This window comes from Hyperolius riggenbachi, chromosome 4 (assembly GCF_040937935.1).
Source record: "Hyperolius riggenbachi isolate aHypRig1 chromosome 4, aHypRig1.pri, whole genome shotgun sequence".
Classification (NCBI taxonomy): Eukaryota; Metazoa; Chordata; class Amphibia; order Anura; family Hyperoliidae; genus Hyperolius; species Hyperolius riggenbachi.
Window position 1 is genome coordinate 142748294 of NC_090649.1, and position 22780 is coordinate 142771073.

General features: G+C 51.6%; 13 non-coding genes across 13 annotated transcripts; all 13 read right to left on the reverse strand.

Moving 5' to 3' along the window:
* Nucleotides 1-1476: 1476 nt before the first annotated feature.
* Nucleotides 1477-1667, reverse strand: LOC137505681 (U2 spliceosomal RNA). The gene has a single exon (XR_011020287.1). It is a non-coding gene; the product is annotated as a U2 spliceosomal RNA (small nuclear RNA).
* A 1176-nt stretch (nt 1668-2843) lies between these two features.
* LOC137505523 (U2 spliceosomal RNA) lies at nt 2844-3034 on the reverse strand. The gene has a single exon (XR_011020133.1). It is a non-coding gene; the product is annotated as a U2 spliceosomal RNA (small nuclear RNA).
* A 1180-nt stretch (nt 3035-4214) lies between these two features.
* LOC137505612 (U2 spliceosomal RNA) lies at nt 4215-4405 on the reverse strand. The gene has a single exon (XR_011020220.1). It is a non-coding gene; the product is annotated as a U2 spliceosomal RNA (small nuclear RNA).
* Nucleotides 4406-5585: 1180 nt separating this feature from the next.
* On the reverse strand, nt 5586-5776 carry LOC137505627 (U2 spliceosomal RNA). The gene has a single exon (XR_011020235.1). It is a non-coding gene; the product is annotated as a U2 spliceosomal RNA (small nuclear RNA).
* A 1182-nt stretch (nt 5777-6958) lies between these two features.
* Nucleotides 6959-7149, reverse strand: LOC137505599 (U2 spliceosomal RNA). The gene has a single exon (XR_011020207.1). It is a non-coding gene; the product is annotated as a U2 spliceosomal RNA (small nuclear RNA).
* Nucleotides 7150-8324: 1175 nt separating this feature from the next.
* LOC137505628 (U2 spliceosomal RNA) lies at nt 8325-8515 on the reverse strand. The gene has a single exon (XR_011020236.1). It is a non-coding gene; the product is annotated as a U2 spliceosomal RNA (small nuclear RNA).
* Nucleotides 8516-9690: 1175 nt separating this feature from the next.
* On the reverse strand, nt 9691-9881 carry LOC137505558 (U2 spliceosomal RNA). Its single transcript, XR_011020167.1, has one exon. It is a non-coding gene; the product is annotated as a U2 spliceosomal RNA (small nuclear RNA).
* Nucleotides 9882-11060: 1179 nt separating this feature from the next.
* LOC137505524 (U2 spliceosomal RNA) lies at nt 11061-11251 on the reverse strand. The gene has a single exon (XR_011020134.1). It is a non-coding gene; the product is annotated as a U2 spliceosomal RNA (small nuclear RNA).
* A 1180-nt stretch (nt 11252-12431) lies between these two features.
* LOC137505665 (U2 spliceosomal RNA) lies at nt 12432-12622 on the reverse strand. Its single transcript, XR_011020271.1, has one exon. It is a non-coding gene; the product is annotated as a U2 spliceosomal RNA (small nuclear RNA).
* Nucleotides 12623-13801: 1179 nt separating this feature from the next.
* Nucleotides 13802-13992, reverse strand: LOC137505617 (U2 spliceosomal RNA). The gene has a single exon (XR_011020225.1). It is a non-coding gene; the product is annotated as a U2 spliceosomal RNA (small nuclear RNA).
* A 1177-nt stretch (nt 13993-15169) lies between these two features.
* On the reverse strand, nt 15170-15360 carry LOC137505678 (U2 spliceosomal RNA). The gene has a single exon (XR_011020284.1). It is a non-coding gene; the product is annotated as a U2 spliceosomal RNA (small nuclear RNA).
* Nucleotides 15361-16540: 1180 nt separating this feature from the next.
* Nucleotides 16541-16731, reverse strand: LOC137505629 (U2 spliceosomal RNA). The gene has a single exon (XR_011020237.1). It is a non-coding gene; the product is annotated as a U2 spliceosomal RNA (small nuclear RNA).
* A 1175-nt stretch (nt 16732-17906) lies between these two features.
* LOC137505672 (U2 spliceosomal RNA) lies at nt 17907-18097 on the reverse strand. Its single transcript, XR_011020278.1, has one exon. It is a non-coding gene; the product is annotated as a U2 spliceosomal RNA (small nuclear RNA).
* Between the last annotated feature and the right edge of the window lie 4683 nt (nt 18098-22780).

The following is a 22780-nucleotide window of genomic DNA, read 5'->3' on the forward strand; positions in this document are numbered from 1 at the left end:
GGATATGTGAGGCTTCTGATTGGTGCTTTGGACCATTCTGCGATATGACACACTTTCCTCGGCGGAGAGGAGGCGGTGGGTGAGCGGAGGTTTGGGTTAAGTGAGGGTGGGGGCATCTTAAGGCCCATTTGCCTGAGGAAGAGAGGTGCGTTATCAATGTCTGAGAGGGACAAAGTCATTCCATTCCTGATCACAATGAGGCGGAAAGGGAATCCCCATTTGTATGGGATGTGGGAGTCTCTGAGAAGTTGCGTGACGGGTTTGAGAGCTCTTCTCTTTGCCAGTGTTATTAGAGATAAATCGTTAAAAACATGTAGCTCATCTCCTTTAAAGGTGACTGAGGGGGCTTTTCGGAGAGCTTGCAGGACGGCCTCTTTGGCTTCATAGTAGTGAAGCCTGGTAATGATGTCCTTTGGTCTCTGGGCAGAAGATGAGCGTTCGCCTAAGGATCTATGGGCCCTGTCTAGTCTCCATAGCTCGTCAGGGATGTCTGGAGCCACTGATTTGAAGAATTCTGTGAGGTGTGAGACAATTTGATCAGGTTTAACTGACATTGAGACCCCCTTAATTCTTAGGTTTTGTCGCCTCTCTCTGTTTTCCGTGTCCTCTTGGGCTGAGCGGAGTGAACTGAGGTCTGAAAGCATTATCTGTTGTTCCTCCTCAAGCTCAGCCTGTTTCTGCACTATACTGTCCACCTTCCCCTCTAGGGTGCTCGTGCGATTGCCTAGCCCTGTGAGCTCTGCCTTAAGGTCCTGCAGCGCTGATATCATAAGCTGCTGCAGAGACTCGTGCATGGAACGATAGTGTCTTTCCAGTGTCGTTTCCAGTACTGAGGCTGTGATCGGTGTGCTGTCAGCGGGCATACTGGCCTGTGAAGGAGGAGGAGTGGAGTCAGCGCGGCCTAAGCTGTCGGCGCCATCTTGGGAGGTAGCGTGCTGGACATACCGGTCCATCGTTCCTCTCTGTGCGGTGGTTTTGGGTGGCGCTTTGGGTGGCATCAGCTGCAGGGAGAGCCTGGTGAGCGGACCCGTTAGGAGCCGCGTGTCCGGAGCGGAGAGAATGCGTATGGCGGCTCGGGTTGCGGTGGTACGGGCAGGAGCTCCTCTCTCAAGCGGCCATCTCGGTCTGTTGTGGGTTTTTTTTGTGTGTGTTTTTCTGACTTCTTTTCCTGTCTGTTCTCAGGTTCTGATAACCAATGCGAAATACAGAGTCCATGAATAAATGACACAGATGCACAAAAATAGGCACACACAGATTTGAAACAATGTTTTTATTGTGGATTTCACAATGTATCCTGCACCCAACAGTAGCAGCACAGACATAGACCGCACAGCAGGGTGGACAATACACAACACTTGCTACTGGCAAATTCACTTTGCAGAGGGACACTTAATTTCTCCACTACACTTCCCTACACTTAGTTAGTCAGCTGGGTATTTGAGTAGTTTTGATCTGTTTTTTGACACTAGTTAGAGAGAGTAGTGCACCGGTCCTGGAGGTACTGCAATACCAGGTCGATGCGCGGAGTGGACAGAGCAAGCTCTTCTTCCATCTCCCTGTTCCAAAAATCCATTTAATATATGGTCCCCAGATATGGGACGTATCAGATATTAAACTGATAAGAACAAATACTACACTTGATCTTAGCCAAAAGGCCGAGAAGCGATAACCCTAATTACCTTCTAAATGCAGCAGCGGCGAACAGCGCACAACCCAGCACTGCCCCGCACAGCCGGCTAACCCCGGCCAGCTACCAGCTGCCAGGGCCCCCTTCCCACTGCCTGTGCAGGCCTGCCGGGCCCCCGGGATGGGCGCACCTGTGCTAAACGCAGACGCACGGGCCAGGCTCAGCTGCCGCCTGATTACATTAGCATGGCCCCGCCCAGCGCCGGAACAGCCATCACCCCTCCGCTGCCGTGCCTCCACGTCGAAGAGAAAAGCAAAGTAGGCTTCCGGCTCCCTGCATTCTGGCAACACGCTAGGAGAGAGTGTGGAGGGCAGAGGAAGAAGTCAAGTCTCTAGCCTGGCTGGCTGTTTGAGAACACAGTGCATCTTTCTTTCGTTCATCCTCCTTCCTCTTCATATCTCTCTGTCTGTGTGGACGTGCGCGGTGTGCCACAAGAGGGAGACACAGGCCGGGGAGTGGAGAGCCTAAACAGGAGTTGCCTTCCTAGCCTGCTGCACACTCTCACAGCCTGGCACTGAAGCAGGCACCTGAGCAGGTGGTGCTGAGTCATGCAGGAAGCCAACCGATGATGTCACAATGCTCTGAGCCCAGGCAGCTGCTAAGTAAAGGGGCTGCAGCCAGGGCTCTGCCTGCCAGTCCGCTGGAAGCTCTCTGGGGGAAGGATGCAGCTGCTTTTCTTGCAGAGGACAACGTGCAAACGTGAAGGAAAGTGATCCGTTCATGGTTTTTTTGACCTGCAGCAACTGCGCCGCGCAAGTACAATACAGACTAATCAAAATTAAAAATGATTTTTTTTTTTCTTTGGTTGTGGGTTTTTTTTTGTGTGTTTTTCTGACTTCTTTTCCTGTCTGTTCTCAGGTTCTGATAACCAATGCGAAATACAGAGTCCATGAATAAATGACACAGATGCACAAAAATAGGCACACACAGATTTGAAACAATGTTTTTATTGTGGATTTCACAATGTATCCTGCACCCAACAGTAGCAGCACAGACATAGACCGCACAGCAGGGTGGACAATACACAACACTTGCTACTGGCAAATTCACTTTGCAGAGGGACACTTAATTTCTCCACTACACTTCCCTACACTTAGTTAGTTAGTCAGCTGGGTATTTGAGTAGTTTTGATCTGTTTTTTGACACTAGTTAGAGAGAGTAGTGCACCGGTCCTGGAGGTACTGCAATACCAGGTCGATGCGCGGAGTGGACAGAGCAAGCTCTTCTTCCATCTCCCTGTTCCAAAAATCCATTTAATATATGGTCCCCAGATAGGGGACGTATCAGATATTAAACTGATAAGAACAGATACTACACTTGATCTTAGCCAAAAGGCCGAGAAGCGATAACCCTAATTACCTTCTAAATGCAGCAGCGGCGAACAGCGCACAACCCAGCACTGCCCCGCACAGCCGGCTAACCCCAGCCAGCTACCAGCTGCCAGGGGGGGGCCCCCTTCCCACTGCCTGTGCAGGCCTGCCGGGCCCCCGGGATGGGCGCACCTGTGCTAAACGCAGACGCACGGGCCAGGCTCAGCTGCCGCCTGATTACATTAGCATGGCCCCGCCCAGCGCCGGAACAGCCATCACCCCTCCGCTGCCGTGCCTCCACGTCGAAGAGAAAAGTAAAGTAGGCTTCCGGCTCCCTGCATTCTGGCAACACGCTAGGAGAGAGTGTGGAGGGCAGAGGAAGAAGTCAAGTCTCTAGCCTGGCTGGCTGTTTGAGAACACAGTGCATCTTTCTTTCGTTCATCCTCCTTCCTCTTCATATTTCTCTGTCTGTGTGGACGTGCGCGGTGTGCCACAAGAGGGAGACACAGGCCGGGGAGTGGAGAGCCTAAACAGGAGTTGCCTTCCTAGCCTGCTGCACACTCTCACAGCCTGGCACTGAAGCAGGCACCTGAGCAGGTGGTGCTGAGTCATGCAGGAAGCCAACCGATGATGTCACAATGATCTGAGCCCAGGCAGCTGCTAAGTAAAGGGGCTGCAGCCAGGGCTCTGCCTGCCAGTCCGCTGGAAGCTCTCTGGGGGAAGGATGCAGCTGCTTTTCTTGCAGAGGACAACGTGCAAACGTGAAGGAAAGTGATCCGTTCATGGTTTTTTTGACCTGCAGCAACTGCGCCGCGCAAGTACAATACAGACTAATCAAAATTAAAAATGATTTTTTTTTCTTTGGTTGTGGGGGTTTTTTTTGTGTGTTTTTCTGACTTCTTTTCCTGTCTGTTCTCAGGTTCTGATAACCAATGCGAAATACAGAGTCCATGAATAAATGACACAGATGCACAAAAATAGGCACACACAGATTTGAAACAATGTTTTTATTGTGGATTTCACAATGTATCCTGCACCCAACAGTAGCAGCACAGACATAGACCGCACAGCAGGGTGGACAATACACAACACTTGCTACTGGCAAATTCACTTTGCAGAGGGACACTTAATTTCTCCACTACACTTCCCTACACTTAGTTAGTTAGTCAGCTGGGTATTTGAGTAGTTTTGATCTGTTTTTTGACACTAGTTAGAGAGAGTAGTGCACCGGTCCTGGAGGTACTGCAATACCAGGTCGATGCGCGGAGTGGACAGAGCAAGCTCTTCTTCCATCTCCCTCTTCCAAAAATCCATTTAATATATGGTCCCCAGATAGGGGACGTATCAGATATTAAACTGATAAGAACAGATACTACACTTGATCTTAGCCAAAGGGCCGAGAAGCGATAACCCTAATTACCTTCTAAATGCAGCAGCGGCGAACAGCGCACAACCCAGCACTGCCCCGCTCAGCCGGCTAACCCCAGCCAGCTACCAGCTGCCAGGGGGGGGCCCCCTTCCCACTGCCTGTGCAGGCCTGCCGGGCCCCCGGGATGGGCTCACCTGTGCTAAACGCAGACGCACGGGCCAGGCTCAGCTGCCGCCTGATCACATTAGCATGGCCCCGCCCAGCGCCGGAACAGCCATCACCCCTCCGCTGCCGTGCCTCCACGTCGAAGAGAAAAGTAAAGTAGGCTTCCGGCTCCCTGCATTCTGGCAACACGCTAGGAGAGAGTGTGGAGGGCAGAGGAAGAAGTCAAGTCTCTAGCCTGGCTGGCTGTTTGAGAACACAGTGCATCTTTCTTTCGTTCATCCTCCTTCCTCTTCATATCTCTCTGTCTGTGTGGACGTGCGCGGTGTGCCACAAGAGGGAGACACAGGCCGGGGAGTGGAGAGCCTAAACAGGAGTTGCCTTCCTAGCCTGCTGCACACTCTCACAGCCTGGCACTGAAGCAGGCACCTGAGCAGGTGGTGCTGAGTCATGCAGGAAGCCAACCGATGATGTCACAATGCTCTGAGCCCAGGCAGCTGCTAAGTAAAGGGGCTGCAGCCAGGGCTCTGCCTGCCAGTCCGCTGGAAGCTCTCTGGGGGAAGGATGCAGCTGCTTTTCTTGCAGAGGACAACGTGCAAACGTGAAGGAAAGTGATCCGTTCATGGTTTTTTTGACCTGCAGCAACTGCGCCGCGCAAGTACAATACAGACTAATCAAAATTAAAAATGATTTTTTTTTCTTTGGTTGTGGGGGTTTTTTTTGTGTGTTTTTCTGACTTCTTTTCCTGTCTGTTCTCAGGTTCTGATAACCAATGCGAAATACAGAGTCCATGAATAAATGACACAGATGCACAAAAATAGGCACACACAGATTTGAAACAATGTTTTTATTGTGGATTTCACAATGTATCCTGCACCCAACAGTAGCAGCACAGACATAGACCGCACAGCAGGGTGGACAATACACAACACTTGCTACTGGCAAATTCACTTTGCAGAGGGACACTTAATTTCTCCACTACACTTCCCTACACTTAGTTAGTTAGTCAGCTGGGTATTTGAGTAGTTTTGATCTGTTTTTTGACACTAGTTAGAGAGAGTAGTGCACCGGTCCTGGAGGTACTGCAATACCAGGTCGATGCGCGGAGTGGACAGAGCAAGCTCTTCTTCCATCTCCCTGTTCCAAAAATCCATTTAATATATGGTCCCCAGATAGGGGACGTATCAGATATTAAACTGATAAGAACAAATACTACACTTGATCTTAGCCAAAAGGCCGAGAAGCGATAACCCTAATTACCTTCTAAATGCAGCAGCGGCGAACAGCGCACAACCCAGCACTGCCCCGCACAGCCGGCTAACCCCGGCCAGCAACCAGCTGCCAGGGGGGGGGGGGCCCTTCCCACTGCCTGTGCAGGCCTGCCGGGCCCCCGGGATGGGCGCACCTGTGCTAAACGCAGACGCACGGGCCAGGCTCAGCTGCCGCCTGATCACATTAGCATGGCCCCACCCAGCGCCGGAACAGCCATCACCCCTCCGCTGCCGTGCCTCCACGTCGAAGAGAAAAGTAAAGTAGGCTTCCGGCTCCCTGCATTCTGGCAACACGCTAGGAGAGAGTGTGGAGGGCAGAGGAAGAAGTCAAGTCTCTAGCCTGGCTGGCTGTTTGAGAACACAGTGCATCTTTCTTTCGTTCATCCTCCTTCCTCTTCATATCTCTCTGTCTGTGTGGACGTGCGCGGTGTGCCACAAGAGGGAGACACAGGCCGGGGAGTGGAGAGCCTAAACAGGAGTTGCCTTCCTAGCCTGCTGCACACTCTCACAGCCTGGCACTGAAGCAGGCACCTGAGCAGGTGGTGCTGAGTCATGCAGGAAGCCAACCGATGATGTCACAATGCTCTGAGCCCAGGCAGCTGCTAAGTAAAGGGGCTGCAGCCAGGGCTCTGCCTGCCAGTCCGCTGGAAGCTCTCTGGGGGAAGGATGCAGCTGCTTTTCTTGCAGAGGACAACGTGCAAACGTGAAGGAAAGTGATCCGTTCATGGTTTTTTTGACCTGCAGCAACTGCGCCGCGCAAGTACAATACAGACTAATCAAAATTAAAAATGATTTTTTTTTCTTTGGTTGTGGGGTTTTTTTGTGTGTGTTTTTCTGACTTCTTTTCCTGTCTGTTCTCAGGTTCTGATAACCAATGCGAAATACAGAGTCCATGAATAAATGACACAGATGCACAAAAATAGGCACACACAGATTTGAAACAATGTTTTTATTGTGGATTTCACAATGTATCCTGCACCCAACAGTAGCAGCACAGACATAGACCGCACAGCAGGGTGGACAATACACAACACTTGCTACTGGCAAATTCACTTTGCAGAGGGACACTTAATTTCTCCACTACACTTCCCTACACTTAGTTAGTTAGTCAGCTGGGTATTTGAGTAGTTTTGATCTGTTTTTTGACACTAGTTAGAGAGAGTAGTGCACCGGTCCTGGAGGTACTGCAATACCAGGTCGATGCGCGGAGTGGACAGAGCAAGCTCTTCTTCCATCTCCCTGTTCCAAAAATCCATTTAATATATGGTCCCCAGATAGGGGACGTATCAGATATTAAACTGATAAGAACAGATACTACACTTGATCTTAGCCAAAGGGCCGAGAAGCGATAACCCTAATTACCTTCTAAATGCAGCAGCGGCAAACAGCGCACAACCCAGCACTGCCCCGCACAGCCGGCTAACCCCAGCCAGCTACCAGCTGCCAGGGGGGGGCCCCCTTCCCACTGCCTGTGCAGGCCTGCCGGGCCCCCGGGATGGGCTCACCTGTGCTAAACGCAGACGCACGGGCCAGGCTCAGCTGCCGCCTGATTACATTAGCATGGCCCCGCCCAGCGCCGGAACAGCCATCACCCCTCCGCTGCCGTGCCTCCACGTCGAAGAGAAAAGCAAAGTAGGCTTCCGGCTCCCTGCATTCTGGCAACACGCTAGGAGAGAGTGTGGAGGGCAGAGGAAGAAGTCAAGTCTCTAGCCTGGCTGGCTGTTTGAGAACACAGTGCATCTTTCTTTCGTTCATGCTCCTTCCTCTTCATATCTCTCTGTCTGTGTGGACGTGCGCGGTGTGCCACAAGAGGGAGACACAGGCCGGGGAGTGGAGAGCCTAAACAGGAGTTGCCTTCCTAGCCTGCTGCACACTCTCACAGCCTGGCACTGAAGCAGGCACCTGAGCAGGTGGTGCTGAGTCATGCAGGAAGCCAACCGATGATGTCACAATGCTCTGAGCCCAGGCAGCTGCTAAGTAAAGGGGCTGCAGCCAGGGCTCTGCCTGCCAGTCCGCTGGAAGCTCTCTGGGGGAAGGATGCAGCTGCTTTTCTTGCAGAGGACAACGTGCAAACGTGAAGGAAAGTGATCCGTTCATGGTTTTTTTGACCTGCAGCAACTGCGCCGCGCAAGTACAATACAGACTAATCAAAATTAAAAATGATTTTTTTTTCTTTGGTTGTGGGGTTTTTTTTGTGTGTTTTTCTGACTTCTTTTCCTGTCTGTTCTCAGGTTCTGATAACCAATGCGAAATACAGAGTCCATGAATAAATGACACAAATGCACAAAAATAGGCACACACAGATTTGAAACAATGTTTTTATTGTGGATTTCACAATGTATCCTGCACCCAACAGTAGCAGCACAGACATAGACCGCACAGCAGGGTGGACAATACACAACACTTGCTACTGGCAAATTCACTTTGCAGAGGGACACTTAATTTCTCCACTACACTTCCCTACACTTAGTTAGTCAGCTGGGTATTTGAGTAGTTTTGATCTGTTTTTTGACACTAGTTAGAGAGAGTAGTGCACCGGTCCTGGAGGTACTGCAATACCAGGTCGATGCGCGGAGTGGACAGAGCAAGCTCTTCTTCCATCTCCCTGTTCCAAAAATCCATTTAATATATGGTCCCCAGATAGGGGACGTATCAGATATTAAACTGATAAGAACAAATACTACACTTGATCTTAGCCAAAAGGCCGAGAAGCGATAACCCTAATTACCTTCTAAATGCAGCAGCGGCGAAAAGCGCACAACCCAGCACTGCCCCGCACAGCCGGCTAACCCCGGCCAGCTACCAGCTGCCAGGGCCCCCTTCCCACTGCCTGTGCAGGCCTGCCGGGCCCCCGGGATGGGCGCACCTGTGCTAAACGCAGACGCACGGGCCAGGCTCAGCTGCCGCCTGATTACATTAGCATGGCCCCGCCCAGCGCCGGAACAGCCATCACCCCTCCGCTGCCGTGCCTCCACGTCGAAGAGAAAAGCAAAGTAGGCTTCCGGCTCCCTGCATTCTGGCAACACGCTAGGAGAGAGTGTGGAGGGCAGAGGAAGAAGTCAAGTCTCTAGCCTGGCTGGCTGTTTGAGAACACAGTGCATCTTTCTTTCGTTCATCCTCCTTCCTCTTCATATCTCTCTGTCTGTGTGGACGTGCGCGGTGTGCCACAAGAGGGAGACACAGGCCGGGGAGTGGAGAGCCTAAACAGGAGTTGCCTTCCTAGCCTGCTGCACACTCTCACAGCCTGGCACTGAAGCAGGCACCTGAGCAGGTGGTGCTGAGTCATGCAGGAAGCCAACCGATGATGTCACAATGCTCTGAGCCCAGGCAGCTGCTAAGTAAAGGGGCTGCAGCCAGGGCTCTGCCTGCCAGTCCGCTGGAAGCTCTCTGGGGGAAGGATGCAGCTTCTTTTCTTGCAGAGGACAACGTGCAAACGTGAAGGAAAGTGATCCGTTCATGGTTTTTTTGACCTGCAGCAACTGCGCCGCGCAAGTACAATACAGACTAATCAAAATTAAAAATGATTTTTTTTTCTTTGGTTGTGGGGTTTTTTTTTGTGTGTTTTTCTGACTTCTTTCCCTGTCTGTTCTCAGGTTCTGATAACCAATGCGAAATACAGAGTCCATGAATAAATGACACAGATGCACAAAAATAGGCACACACAGATTTGAAACAATGTTTTTATTGTGGATTTCACAATGTATCCTGCACCCAACAGTAGCAGCACAGACATAGACCGCACAGCAGGGTGGACAATACACAACACTTGCTACTGGCAAATTCACTTTGCAGAGGGACACTTAATTTCTCCACTACACTTCCCTACACTTAGTTAGTTAGTCAGCTGGGTATTTGAGTAGTTTTGATCTGTTTTTTGACACTAGTTAGAGAGAGTAGTGCACCGGTCCTGGAGGTACTGCAATACCAGGTCGATGCGCGGAGTGGACAGAGCAAGCTCTTCTTCCATCTCCCTGTTCCAAAAATCCATTTAATATATGGTCCCCAGATAGGGGACGTATCAGATATTAAACTGATAAGAACAGATACTACACTTGATCTTAGCCAAAAGGCAGAGAAGCGATAACCCTAATTACCTTCTAAATGCAGCAGCGGCGAACAGCGCACAACCCAGCACTGCCCCGCACAGCCGGCTAACCCCAGCCAGCTACCAGCTGCCAGGGGGGGCCCCCTTCCCACTGCCTGTGCAGGCCTGCCGGGCCCCCGGGATGGGCGCACCTGTGCTAAACGCAGACGCACGGGCCAGGCTCAGCTGCCGCCTGATTACATTAGCATGGCCCCGCCCAGCACCGGAACAGCCATCACCCCTCCGCTGCCATGCCTCCACGTCGAAGAGAAAAGTAAAGTAGGCTTCCGACTCCCTGCATTCTGGCAACACGCTAGGAGAGAGTGTGGAGGGCAGAGGAAGAAGTCAAGTCTCTAGCCTGGCTGGCTGTTTGAGAACACAGTGCATCTTTCTTTCGTTCATCCTCCTTCCTCTTCATATCTCTCTGTCTGTGTGGACGTGCGCGGTGTGCCACAAGAGGGAGACACAGGCCGGGGAGTGGAGAGCCTAAACAGGAGTTGCCTTCCTAGCCTGCTGCACACTCTCACAGCCTGGCACTGAAGCAGGCACCTGAGCAGGTGGTGCTGAGTCATGCAGGAAGCCAACCGATGATGTCACAATGCTCTGAGCCCAGGCAGCTGCTAAGTAAAGGGGCTGCAGCCAGGGCTCTGCCTGCCAGTCCGCTGGAAGCTCTCTGGGGGAAGGATGCAGCTGCTTTTCTTGCAGAGGACAACGTGCAAACGTGAAGGAAAGTGATCCGTTCATGGTTTTTTTGACCTTTAGTAACTGCGCCGCGCAAGTACAATACAGACTAATCAAAATTAAAAATGATTTTTTTTTTCTTTGGTTGTGGGTTTTTTTTTGTGTGTTTTTCTGACTTCTTTTCCTGTCTGTTCTCAGGTTCTGATAACCAATGCGAAATACAGAGTCCATGAATAAATGACACAGATGCACAAAAATAGGCACACACAGATTTGAAACAATGTTTTTATTGTGGATTTCACAATGTATCCTGCACCCAACAGTAGCAGCACAGACATAGACCGCACAGCAGGGTGGACAATACACAACACTTGCTACTGGCAAATTCACTTTGCAGAGGGACACTTAATTTCTCCACTACACTTCCCTACACTTAGTTAGTTAGTCAGCTGGGTATTTGAGTCGTTTTGATCTGTTTTTTGACACTAGTTAGAGAGAGTAGTGCACCGGTCCTGGAGGTACTGCAATACCAGGTCGATGCGCGGAGTGGACAGAGCAAGCTCTTCTTCCATCTCCCTGTTCCAAAAATCCATTTAATATATGGTCCCCAGATAGGGGACGTATCAGATATTAAACTGATAAGAACAGATACTACACTTGATCTTAGCCAAAAGGCCGAGAAGCGATAACCCTAATTACCTTCTAAATGCAGCAGCGGCGAACAGCGCACAACCCAGCACTGCCCCGCACAGCCGGCTAACCCCGGCCAGCTACCAGCTGCCAGGGGAGGGGGGCCCTTCCCACTGCCTGTGCAGGCATGCCGGGCCCCCGGGATGGGCGCACCTGTGCTAAACGCAGACGCACGGGCCAGGCTCAGCTGCCGCCTGATTACATTAGCATGGCCCCGCCCAGCGCCGGAACAGCCATCACCCCTCCGCTGCCGTGCCTCCACGTCGAAGAGAAAAGTAAAGTAGGCTTCCGGCTCCCTGCATTCTGGCAACACGCTAGGAGAGAGTGTGGAGGGCAGAGGAAGAAGTCAAGTCTCTAGCCTGGCTGGCTGTTTGAGAACACAGTGCATCTTTCTTTCGTTCATCCTCCTTCCTCTTCATATCTCTCTGTCTGTGTGGACGTGCGTGGTGTGCCACAAGAGGGAGACACAGGCCGGGGAGTGGAGAGCCTAAACAGGAGTTGCCTTCCTAGCCTGCTGCACACTCTCACAGCCTGGCACTGAAGCAGGCACCTGAGCAGGTGGTGCTGAGTCATGCAGGAAGCCAACCGATGATGTCACAATGCTCTGAGCCCAGGCAGCTGCTAAGTAAAGGGGCTGCAGCCAGGGCTCTGCCTGCCAGTCCGCTGGAAGCTCTCTGGGGGAAGGATGCAGCTGCTTTTCTTGCAGAGGACAACGTGCAAACGTGAAGGAAAGTGATCCGTTCATGGTTTTTTTGACCTGCAGCAACTGCGCCGCGCAAGTACAATACAGACTAATCAAAATTAAAAATGATTTTTTTTTCTTTGGTTGTGGGGTTTTTTTTGTGTGTTTTTCTGACTTCTTTTCCTGTCTGTTCTCAGGTTCTGATAACCAATGCGAAATACAGAGTCCATGAATAAATGACACAGATGCACAAAAATAGGCACACACAGATGTGAAACTATTTTTTTATTGTGGATTTCACAATGTATCCTGCACCCAACAGTAGCAGCACAGACATAGACCGCACAGCAGGGTGGACAATACACAACACTTGCTACTGGCAAATTCACTTTGCAGAGGGACACTTAATTTCTCCACTACACTTCCCTACACTTAGTTAGTTAGTCAGCTGGGTATTTGAGTCGTTTTGATCTGTTTTTTGACACTAGTTAGAGAGAGTAGTGCACCGGTCCTGGAGGTACTGCAATACCAGGTCGATGCGCGGAGTGGACAGAGCAAGCTCTTCTTCCATCTCCCTGTTCCAAAAATCCATTTAATATATGGTCCCCAGATAGGGGACGTATCAGATATTAAACTGATAAGAACAAATTCTACACTTGATCTTAGCCAAAAGGCCGAGAAGCGATAACCCTAATTACCTTCTAAATGCAGCAGCGGCGAACAGCGCACAACCCAGCACTGCCCCGCACAGCCGGCTAACCCCGGCCAGCTACCAGCTGCCAGGGGGGGGGCCCCCTTCCCACTGCCTGTGCAGGCCTGCCGGGCCCCCGGGATGGGCGCACCTGTGCTAAACGCAGACGCACGGGCCAGGCTCAGCTGCCGCCTGATTACATTAGCATGGCCCCGCCCAGCGCCGGAACAGCCATCACCCCTCCGCTGCCGTGCCTCCACGTCGAAGAGAAAAGTAAAGTAGGCTTCCGGCTCCCTGCATTCTGGCAACACGCTAGGAGAGAGTGTGGAGGGCAGAGGAAGAAGTCAAGTCTCTAGCCTGGCTGGCTGTTTGAGAACACAGTGCATCTTTCTTTCGTTCATCCTCCTTCCTCTTCATATCTCTCTGTCTGTGTGGACGTGCGCGGTGTGCCACAAGAGGGAGACACAGGCCGGGGAGTGGAGAGCCTAAACAGGAGTTGCCTTCCTAGCCTGCTGCACACTCTCACAGCCTGGCACTGAAGCAGGCACCTGAGCAGGTGGTGCTGAGTCATGCAGGAAGCCAACTGATGATGTCACAATGCTCTGAGCCCAGGCAGCTGCTAAGTAAAGGGGCTGCAGCCAGGGCTCTGCCTGCCAGTCCGCTGGAAGCTCTCTGGGGGAAGGATGCAGCTGCTTTTCTTGCAGAGGACAACGTGCAAACGTGAAGGAAAGTGATCCGTTCATGGTTTTTTTGACCTACAGCAACTGCGCCGCACAAGTACAATACAGACTAATCAAAATTAAAAATGATTTTTTTTTCTTTGGTTGTGGGTTTTTTTTGTGTGTTTTTCTGACTTCTTTTCCTGTCTGTTCTCAGGTTCTGATAACCAATGCGAAATACAGAGTCCATGAATAAATGACACAGATGCACAAAAATAGGCACACACAGATTTGAAACAATGTTTTTATTGTGGATTTCACAATGTATCCTGCACCCAACAGTAGCAGCACAGACATAGACCGCACAGCAGGGTGGACAATACACAACACTTGCTACTGGCAAATTCACTTTGCAGAGGGACACTTAATTTCTCCACTACACTTCCCTACACTTAGTTAGTTAGTCAGCTGGGTATTTGAGTAGTTTTGATCTGTTTTTTGACACTAGTTAGAGAGAGTAGTGCACCGGTCCTGGAGGTACTGCAATACCAGGTCGATGCGCAGAGTGGACAGAGCAAGCTCTTCTTCCATCTCCCTGTTCCAAAAATCCATTTAATATATGGTCCCCAGATAGGGGACGTATCAGATATTAAACTGATAAGAACAGATACTACACTTGATCTTAGCCAAAAGGCCGAGAAGCGATAACCCTAATTACCTTCTAAATGCAGCAGATGCGAAAAGCGCACAACCCAGCACTGCCCCGCACAGCCGGCTAACCCCAGCCAGCTACCAGCTGCCAGGGGGGCCCCCTTCCCACTGCCTGTGCAGGCCTGCCGGGCCCCCGGGATGGGCGCACCTGTGCTAAACGCAGATGCACGGGCCCGGCTCAGCTGCCGCCAGATTACATTAGCATGGCCCCGCCCGGCGCCGGGACAGCCATCACCCCTCCGCTGCCGTGCCTCCACGTCGAAGAGAAAAGTAAAGTAGGCTTCCGGCTCCCTGCATTCTGGCAACACGCTAGGAGAGAGTGTGGAGGGCAGAGGAAGAAGTCAAGTCTCTAGCCTGGCTGGCTGTTTGAGAACACAGTGCATCTTTCTTTCGTTCATCCTCCTTCCTCTTCATATCTCTCTGTCTGTGTGGACGTGCGCGGTGTGCCACAAGAGGGAGACACAGGCCGGGGAGTGGAGAGCCTAAACAGGAGTTGCCTTCCTAGCCTGCTGCACACTCTCACAGCCTGGCACTGAAGCAGGCACCTGAGCAGGTGGTGCTGAGTCATGCAGGAAGCCAACCGATGATGTCACAATGCTCTGAGCCCAGGCAGCTGCTAAGTAAAGGGGCTGCAGCCAGGGCTCTGCCTGCCAGTCCGCTGGAAGCTCTCTGGGGGAAGGATGCAGCTGCTTTTCTTGCAGAGGACAACGTGCAAACGTGAAGGAAAGTGATCCGTTCATGGTTTTTTTGACCTGCAGCAACTGCGCCGCGCAAGTACAATACAGACTAATCAAAATTAAAAATGATTTTTTTTTCTTTGGTTGTGGGGTTTTTTTTGTGTGCTTTTCTGACTTCTTTTCCTGTCTGTTCTCAGGTTCTGATAACCAATGCGAAATACAGAGTCCATGAATAAATGACACAGATGCACAAAAATAGGCACACACAGATGTGAAACTATTTTTTTATTGTGGATTTCACAATGTATCCTGCACCCAACAGTAGCAGCACAGACATAGACCGCACAGCAGGGTGGACAATACACAACACTTGCTACTGGCAAATTCACTTTGCAGAGGGACACTTAATTTCTCCACTACACTTCCCTACACTTAGTTAGTTAGTCAGCTGGGTATTTGAGTCGTTTTGATCTGTTTTTTGACACTAGTTAGAGAGAGTAGTGCACCGGTCCTGGAGTTACTGCAATACCAGGTCGATGCGCGGAGTGGACAGAGCAAGCTCTTCTTCCATCTCCCTGTTCCAAAAATCCATTTAATATATGGTCCCCAGATAGGGGACGTATCAGATATTAAACTGATAAGAACAAATTCTACACTTGATCTTAGCCAAAAGGCCGAGAAGCGATAACCCTAATTACCTTCTAAATGCAGCAGCGGCGAACAGCGCACAACCCAGCACTGCCCCGCACAGCCGGCTAACCCCGGCCAGCTACCAGCTGCCAGGGGGGGGGGCCCCCTTCCCACTGCCTGTGCAGGCCTGCCGGGCCCCCGGGATGGGCGCACCTGTGCTAAACGCAGACGCACGGGCCAGGCTCAGCTGCCGCCTGATTACATTAGCATGGCCCCGCCCAGCGCCGGAACAGCCATCACCCCTCCGCTGCCGTGCCTCCACGTCGAAGAGAAAAGTAAAGTAGGCTTCCGGCTCCCTGCATTCTGGCAACACGCTAGGAGAGAGTGTGGAGGGCAGAGGAAGAAGTCAAGTCTCTAGCCTGGCTGGCTGTTTGAGAACACAGTGCATCTTTCTTTCGTTCATCCTCCTTCCTCTTCATATCTCTCTGTCTGTGTGGACGTGCGCGGTGTGCCACAAGAGGGAGACACAGGCCGGGGAGTGGAGAGCCTAAACAGGAGTTGCCTTCCTAGCCTGCTGCACACTCTCACAGCCTGGCACTGAAGCAGGCACCTGAGCAGGTGGTGCTGAGTCATGCAGGAAGCCAACCGATGATGTCACAATGCTCTGAGCCCAGGCAGCTGCTAAGTAAAGGGGCTGCAGCCAGGGCTCTGCCTGCCAGTCCGCTGGAAGCTCTCTGGGGGAAGGATGCAGCTGCTTTTCTTGCAGAGGACAACGTGCAAACGTGAAGGAAAGTGATCCGTTCATGGTTTTTTTGACCTACAGCAACTGCGCCGCACAAGTACAATACAGACTAATCAAAATTAAAAATGATTTTTTTTTCTTTGGTTGTGGGTTTTTTTTGTGTGTTTTTCTGACTTCTTTTCCTGTCTGTTCTCAGATTCTGATAACCAATGCGAAATACAGAGTCCATGAATAAATGACACAGATGCACAAAAATAGGCACACACAGATTTGAAACAATGTTTTTATTGTGGATTTCACAATGTATCCTGCACCCAACAGTAGCAGCACAGACATAGACCGCACAGCAGGGTGGACAATACACAACACTTGCTACTGGCAAATTCACTTTGCAGAGGGACACTTAATTTCTCCACTACACTTCCCTACACTTAGTTAGTTAGTCAGCTGGGTATTTGAGTAGTTTTGATCTGTTTTTTGACACTAGTTAGAGAGAGTAGTGCACCGGTCCTGGAGGTACTGCAATACCAGGTCGATGCGCGGAGTGGACAGAGCAAGCTCTTCTTCCATCTCCCTGTTCCAAAAATCCATTTAATATATGGTCCCCAGATAGGGGACGTATCAGATATTAAACTGATAAGAACAAATACTACACTTGATCTTAGCCAAAAGGCCGAGAAGCGATAACCCTAATTACCTTCTAAATGCAGCAGATGCGAAAAGCGCACAACCCAGCACTGCCCCGCACAGCCGGCTAACCCCAGCCAGCTACCAGCTGCCAGGGGGGGCCCCCTTCCCACTGCCTGTGCAGGCCTGCCGGGCCCCCGGGATGGGCGCACCTGTGCTAAACGCAGATGCACGGGCCCGGCTCAGCTGCCGCCTATTTACATTAGCATGGCCCCGCCCAGCGCCGGAACAGCCATCACCCCTCCGCTGCCGTGCCTCCACGTCGAAGAGAAAAGTAAAGTAGGCTTCCGGCTCCCTGCATTCTGGCAACACGCTAGGAGAGAGTGTGGAGGGCAGAGGAAGAAGTCAAGTCTCTAGCCTGGCTGGCTGTTTGAGAACACAGTGCATCTTTCTTTCGTTCATCCTCCTTCCTCTTCATATCTCTCTGTCTGTGTGGACGTGCGCGGTGTGCCACAAGAGGGAGACACAGGCCGGGGAGTGGAGAGCCTAAACAGGAGTTGCCTTCCTAGCCTGCTGCACACTCTCACAGCCTGGCACTGAAGCAGGCACCTGAGCAGGTGGTGCTGAGTCATGCAGGAAGCCAACCGATGATGTCACAATGCTCTGAGCCCAGGCAGCTGCTAAGTAAAGGGGCTGCAGCCAGGGCTCTGCCTGCCAGTCCGCTGGAAGCTCTCTGGGGGAAGGATGCAGCTGCTTTTCTTGCAGAGGACAACGTGCAAACGTGAAGGAAAGTGATCCGTTCATGGTTTTTTTGACCTGCAGCAACTGCGCCGCGCAAGTACAATACAGACTAATCAAAATTAAAAATGATTTTTTTTTCTTTGGTTGTGGGGGTTTTTTTTGTGTGTTTTTCTGACTTCTTTTCCTGTCTGTTCTCAGGTTCTGATAACCAATGCGAAATACAGAGTCCATGAATAAATGACACAGATGCACAAAAATAGGCACACACAGATTTGAAACATTGTTTTTATTGTGGATTTCACAATGTATCCTGCACCCAACAGTAGCAGCACAGACATAGACCGCACAGCAGGGTGGACAATACACAACACTTGCTACTGGCAAATTCACTTTGCAGAGGGACACTTAATTTCTCCACTACACTTCCCTACACTTAGTTATTCAGCTGGGTATTTGAGTAGTTTTGATCTGTTTTTTGACACTAGTTAGAGAGAGTAGTGCACCGGTCCTGGAGGTACTGCAATACCAGGTCGATGCTCGGAGTGGACAGAGCAAGCTCTTCTTCCATCTCCCTGTTCCAAAAATCCATTTAATATATGGTCCCCAGATAGGGGACGTATCAGATATTAAACTGATAAGAACAAATACTACACATGATCTTAGCCAAAAGGCCGAGAAGCGATAACCCTAAATACCTTCTAAATGCAGCAGCGGCGAACAGCGCACAACCCAGCACTGCCCCGCACAGCCGGCTAACCCCGGCCAGCTACCAGCTGCCAGGGGGGGGCCCCGTTCCCACTGCCTGTGCAGGCCTGCCGGTCCCCCGGGATGGGCGCACCTGTGCTAAACGCAGACGCACGGGCCAGGCTCAGCTGCCGCCAGATTACATTAGCATGGCCCCGCCCGGCGCCGGGACAGCCATCACCCCTCCGCTGCCGTGCCTCCACGTCGAAGAGAAAAGTAAAGTAGGCTTCCGGCTCCCTGCATTCTGGCAACACGCTAGGAGAGAGTGTGGAGGGCAGAGGAAGAAGTCAAGTCTCTAGCCTGGCTGGCTGTTTGAGAACACAGTGCATCTTTCTTTCGTTCATCCTCCTTCCTCTTCATATCTCTCTGTCTGTGTGGACGTGCGCGGTGTGCCACAAGAGGGAGACACAGGCCGGGGAGTGGAGAGCCTAAACAGGAGTTGCCTTCCTAGCCTGCTGCACACTCTCACAGCCTGGCACTGAAGCAGGCACCTGAGCAGGTGGTGCTGAGTCATGCAGGAAGCCAACCGATGATGTCACAATGCTCTGAGCCCAGGCAGCTGCTAAGTAAAGGGGCTGCAGCCAGGGCTCTGCCTGCCAGTCCGCTGGAAGCTCTCTGGGGGAAGGATGCAGCTGCTTTTCTTGCAGAGGACAACGTGCAAACGTGAAGGAAAGTGATCCGTTCATGGTTTTTTTGACCTGCAGCAACTGCGCCGCGCAAGTACAATACAGACTAATCAAAATTAAAAATGATTTTTTTTTCTTTGGTTGTGGGTTTTTTTTTGTGTGTTTTTCTGACTTCTTTTCCTGTCTGTTCTCAGGTAGTGTTGGGCGAACAGTGTTCGCCACTGTTCGGGTTCTGCAGAACATCACCCTGTTCGGGTGATGTTCGAGTTCGGCCGAACACCTGACGGTGCTCGGCCAAACCGTTCGGCCATATGGCCGAACTAAGAGCGCATGGCCGAACGTTCCCCGAACGTTCGGCTAGCGCTGTGATTGGCCGAACGGGTCACGTGGTTCGGACCCGAACGCGCTCTGATTGGCCGAACGGTCACGTGGTTCGGGTGAATAAATACCCGAACCACGTCATATCTCCGCCATTTGTCTGTGGGTTTAGCTTTGGGTAGGCAGGCAGGGTAGTTCGCGCTCCAGCCACGCTAGCCAGGGTCCCCCCCAGTCATTGTGTGTCACTGCTGGGAACAGTAGTACACCGCTCGTTCAGCCACACTATATAGCATTCTGTGTACTGTTCTGTGTCTGCTGGGAATAGTGGTACACCGCTCGTTCAGCCACACTATATAGCATTCTGTGTACTGTTCTGTGTCTGCTGGGAACAGTAGTACACCGCTCGTTCAGCCACACTATATAGCATTCTGTGTACTGTTCTGTGTCTGCTGGGAATAGTGGTACACCGCTCGTTCAGCCACACTATATAGCATTCTGTGTACTGTTCTGTGTCTGCTGGGAACAGTAGTACACCGCTCGTTCAGCCACACTATATAGCATTCTGTGTACTGTTCTGTGTCTGCTGGGAACAGTAGTACACCGCTCGTTCAGCCACACTATATAGCATTCTGTGTACTGTTCTGTGTCTGCTGGGAACAGTAGTACACCGCTCGTTCAGCCACACTATATAGCATTCTGTGTACTGTTCTGTGTCTGCTGGGAACAGTAGTACACCGCTCGTTCAGCCACACTATATAGCATTCTGTGTACTGTTCTGTGTCTGCTGGGAACAGTAGTACACCGCTCGTTCAGCCACACTATATAGCATTCTGTGTACTGTTCTGTGTCTGCTGGGAATAGTGGTACACCGCTCGTTCAGCCACACTATATAGCATTCTGTGTACTGTTCTGTGTCTGCTGGGAACAGTAGTACACCGCTCGTTCAGCCACACTATATAGCATTCTGTGTACTGTTCTGTGTCTGCTGGGAATAGTGGTACACCGCTCGTTCAGCCACACTATATAGCATTCTGTGTACTGTTCTGTGTCTGCTGGGAATAGTGGTACACCGCTCGTTCAGCCACACTATATAGCATTCTGTGTACTGTTCTGTGTCTGCTGGGAATAGTGGTACACCGCTCGTTCGCCACTGTATAGCATTGTGCTCTGTGTCGCTGCTGGGAATAGTGGTACACCGCTCACCCGTCACTGTATAGCATTGTGCTCTGTGTCGCTGCTGGGAATAGTGGTACTGTATAGCATTTCTGTACTGCCACTGTACTGCTGCCAGTCAGCGTGTACTGTAAGGATAAGTGAAATGAGGAAGAAATCCGGTGAAAGAGGGAGGGGCAAGGGAAGAGGTGTTTCCCCTGACGGTTCACGTACAGGCCACAGGGGAGCACCCAAGAAAACCCACTCAATACCGCCCATGTTGTCCAGGACAACAACCCTCACAAATCCAAAAGAACAGGACCAGATAATTACTTGGATGACCTCTCAAGCGTCCAGCAGTGGGTTAAGCAGCACCAGCACATCACGCACGAGGTCCGAGTCCTCAGCCAGTTACAAGGAGCCAGTGGGCACAAAGCTGACACAACCGGCAGCGACACCACGCACACAACTGCCAGATAACCAGTCCGATGAATTACCTCAGGACACAATGGGGTATTCGCAGCAGCTATTCCCAGCCCAACAAACTTCCACCTTTCAAAGGTCAATGGAGGAACAGCCAGAAATGTTGTGCCTGGATTCACAACCGTTAACTGTGGGAAATGCACCGCGCACTGAAATACAAGGCGAGTCCGAAGAGGACTCGGAAACCCAAATCCCAGAGCAATTTGGGCAGGAGGGGTTGCAATTGCAGGAGGTCGGCCGACAAGATTTGGAAGACGACGTTGGAGTGTGCTGCGCAGAGGTTGTTGTGGGGAGCTCTACTCCACGGCGGTGGCCCACAATGACATATGACGAGTTTGAGGAGATGGAAGAGGAGGGTATGGACAATGTGGACAGAGACCCAGATTTTGTTTGTGAACGAGAACATCGCCGTCGTAGCAGCAGCACAGATGAGTCTGTTGAAGAACCCACTGCTGCACGAGTTCGCCTTGTGCCACAAGGTAGGCGGCGCGCAATTTCAGGCACCACAAGCGTGGAAGTTCAAGTGAGAGGCAAAAGAGGAGCAAACAGAAATCGCCAGCAAGGAGGCAGGTGCTCCAAAGTCTGGGCTTTCTTTGAAGACTGCACTGAGGATGTTACCATGGCGATTTGCAAGGTGTGCAAGACCCGCCTGAGCAGGGGGAAAAATATTAACAACCTCTCCACCACCAGCATGAGCCGTCACATGCTATCCAAACATCCCACTCTTTGGGCAAACGCGTCAGGACAGGGTACCAGAAACAACACTGCCTCCCTTGGGTTCACCAGACCCGCCTCAGCAGCAGCAGTAGCCCAGCCATTGCGTGGTTCACAACATTCACAAACATCAGACGACGCTGACACTGTCACTTTCCGGAGTACTGCTCTTGAGGTCTCCCAGTGTTCATCAAACACAACAACCAACAGCCCTTCCGTGTGCAGCGCTACGGTTCAGTTGTCTGTGTCGGAGATGTTTGAGCGCAAGAGGAAATTGCCAGCAAATGACCCCCGGGCCGTGGCAGTAACAGCCAGCATAGCCAAGCTTCTGGCCTGCGAAATGCTGCCATATCGATTGGTGGAGACAAACAGCTTCAAGGGCATGATGTCAGTGGCCATCCCACGTTACGTGGTTCCCAGCCGCTACCACTTTGCACGCTCTGCAGTGCCTGAGTTGCATGAGCACGTGGTCAGCAAAATAACCCGAAGCTTGAAGAATGCCGTTGCCTGCAAGGTTCACCTCACCACTGACACCTGGACGAGTGCGTTCGGCCAGGGTCGATACATCTCCCTTACCGCGCACTGGGTGAACCTTGTGGAGCCTGGCAGCGATTCCTCACCTGCTACGGCACGGGTGTTGCCCACGCCACAAACAGCTGCACCGCCGTCCCTCCCACTGGATAACAGCAGCACCTACCTCTCTGACTCCTTCTCCTCCAACGCATCTCAAAGCTGTACCTCATCCGGAAACGCTAACCCAGCAGCAGTAGGATCGTGGAAGCAGTGCAGCACAGCTGTTGGCATGCGTCAGCAAGCGTTGCTGAAGCTAATCTGCCTTGGGGATAAGCAGCACACAGGGGAGGAAATTTGGAGGGGAATAAAGGAACAGACGGATTTGTGGCTGGCACCGCTGGACCTGAAACCGGGCATGGTTGTGTGTGATAATGGGAGTAATCTCATTCGCGCTTTAAGGTTGGCTAAGCTGACACACATCCCTTGCCTGGCGCACGTGATGAACCTAGTAGTTCAGCGGTTCCTGAGGACATACCCAGGCGTGCCCGATCTGCTGTTGAAGGTGCGTCGAGTGTCCAAACATTGTAGAAATTCCAGTACTGCTTCGGGGGCACTCGCCAAGATGCAGGAGCGCTTCAATCTCCCCCACCATCGCTTGCTGTGTGATGTCCCTACGCGCTGGAATTCTACGCTGCACATGCTAGCCCGCTTTTGCGAGCAGAAGAGTGCAGTGGTCCAGTACATGACGGCGCAGTACCGAGGCGCATCCGGCCAGCTGCCAAGCTTCTGTGGATCCGATTGGGCCAACATGTTGGA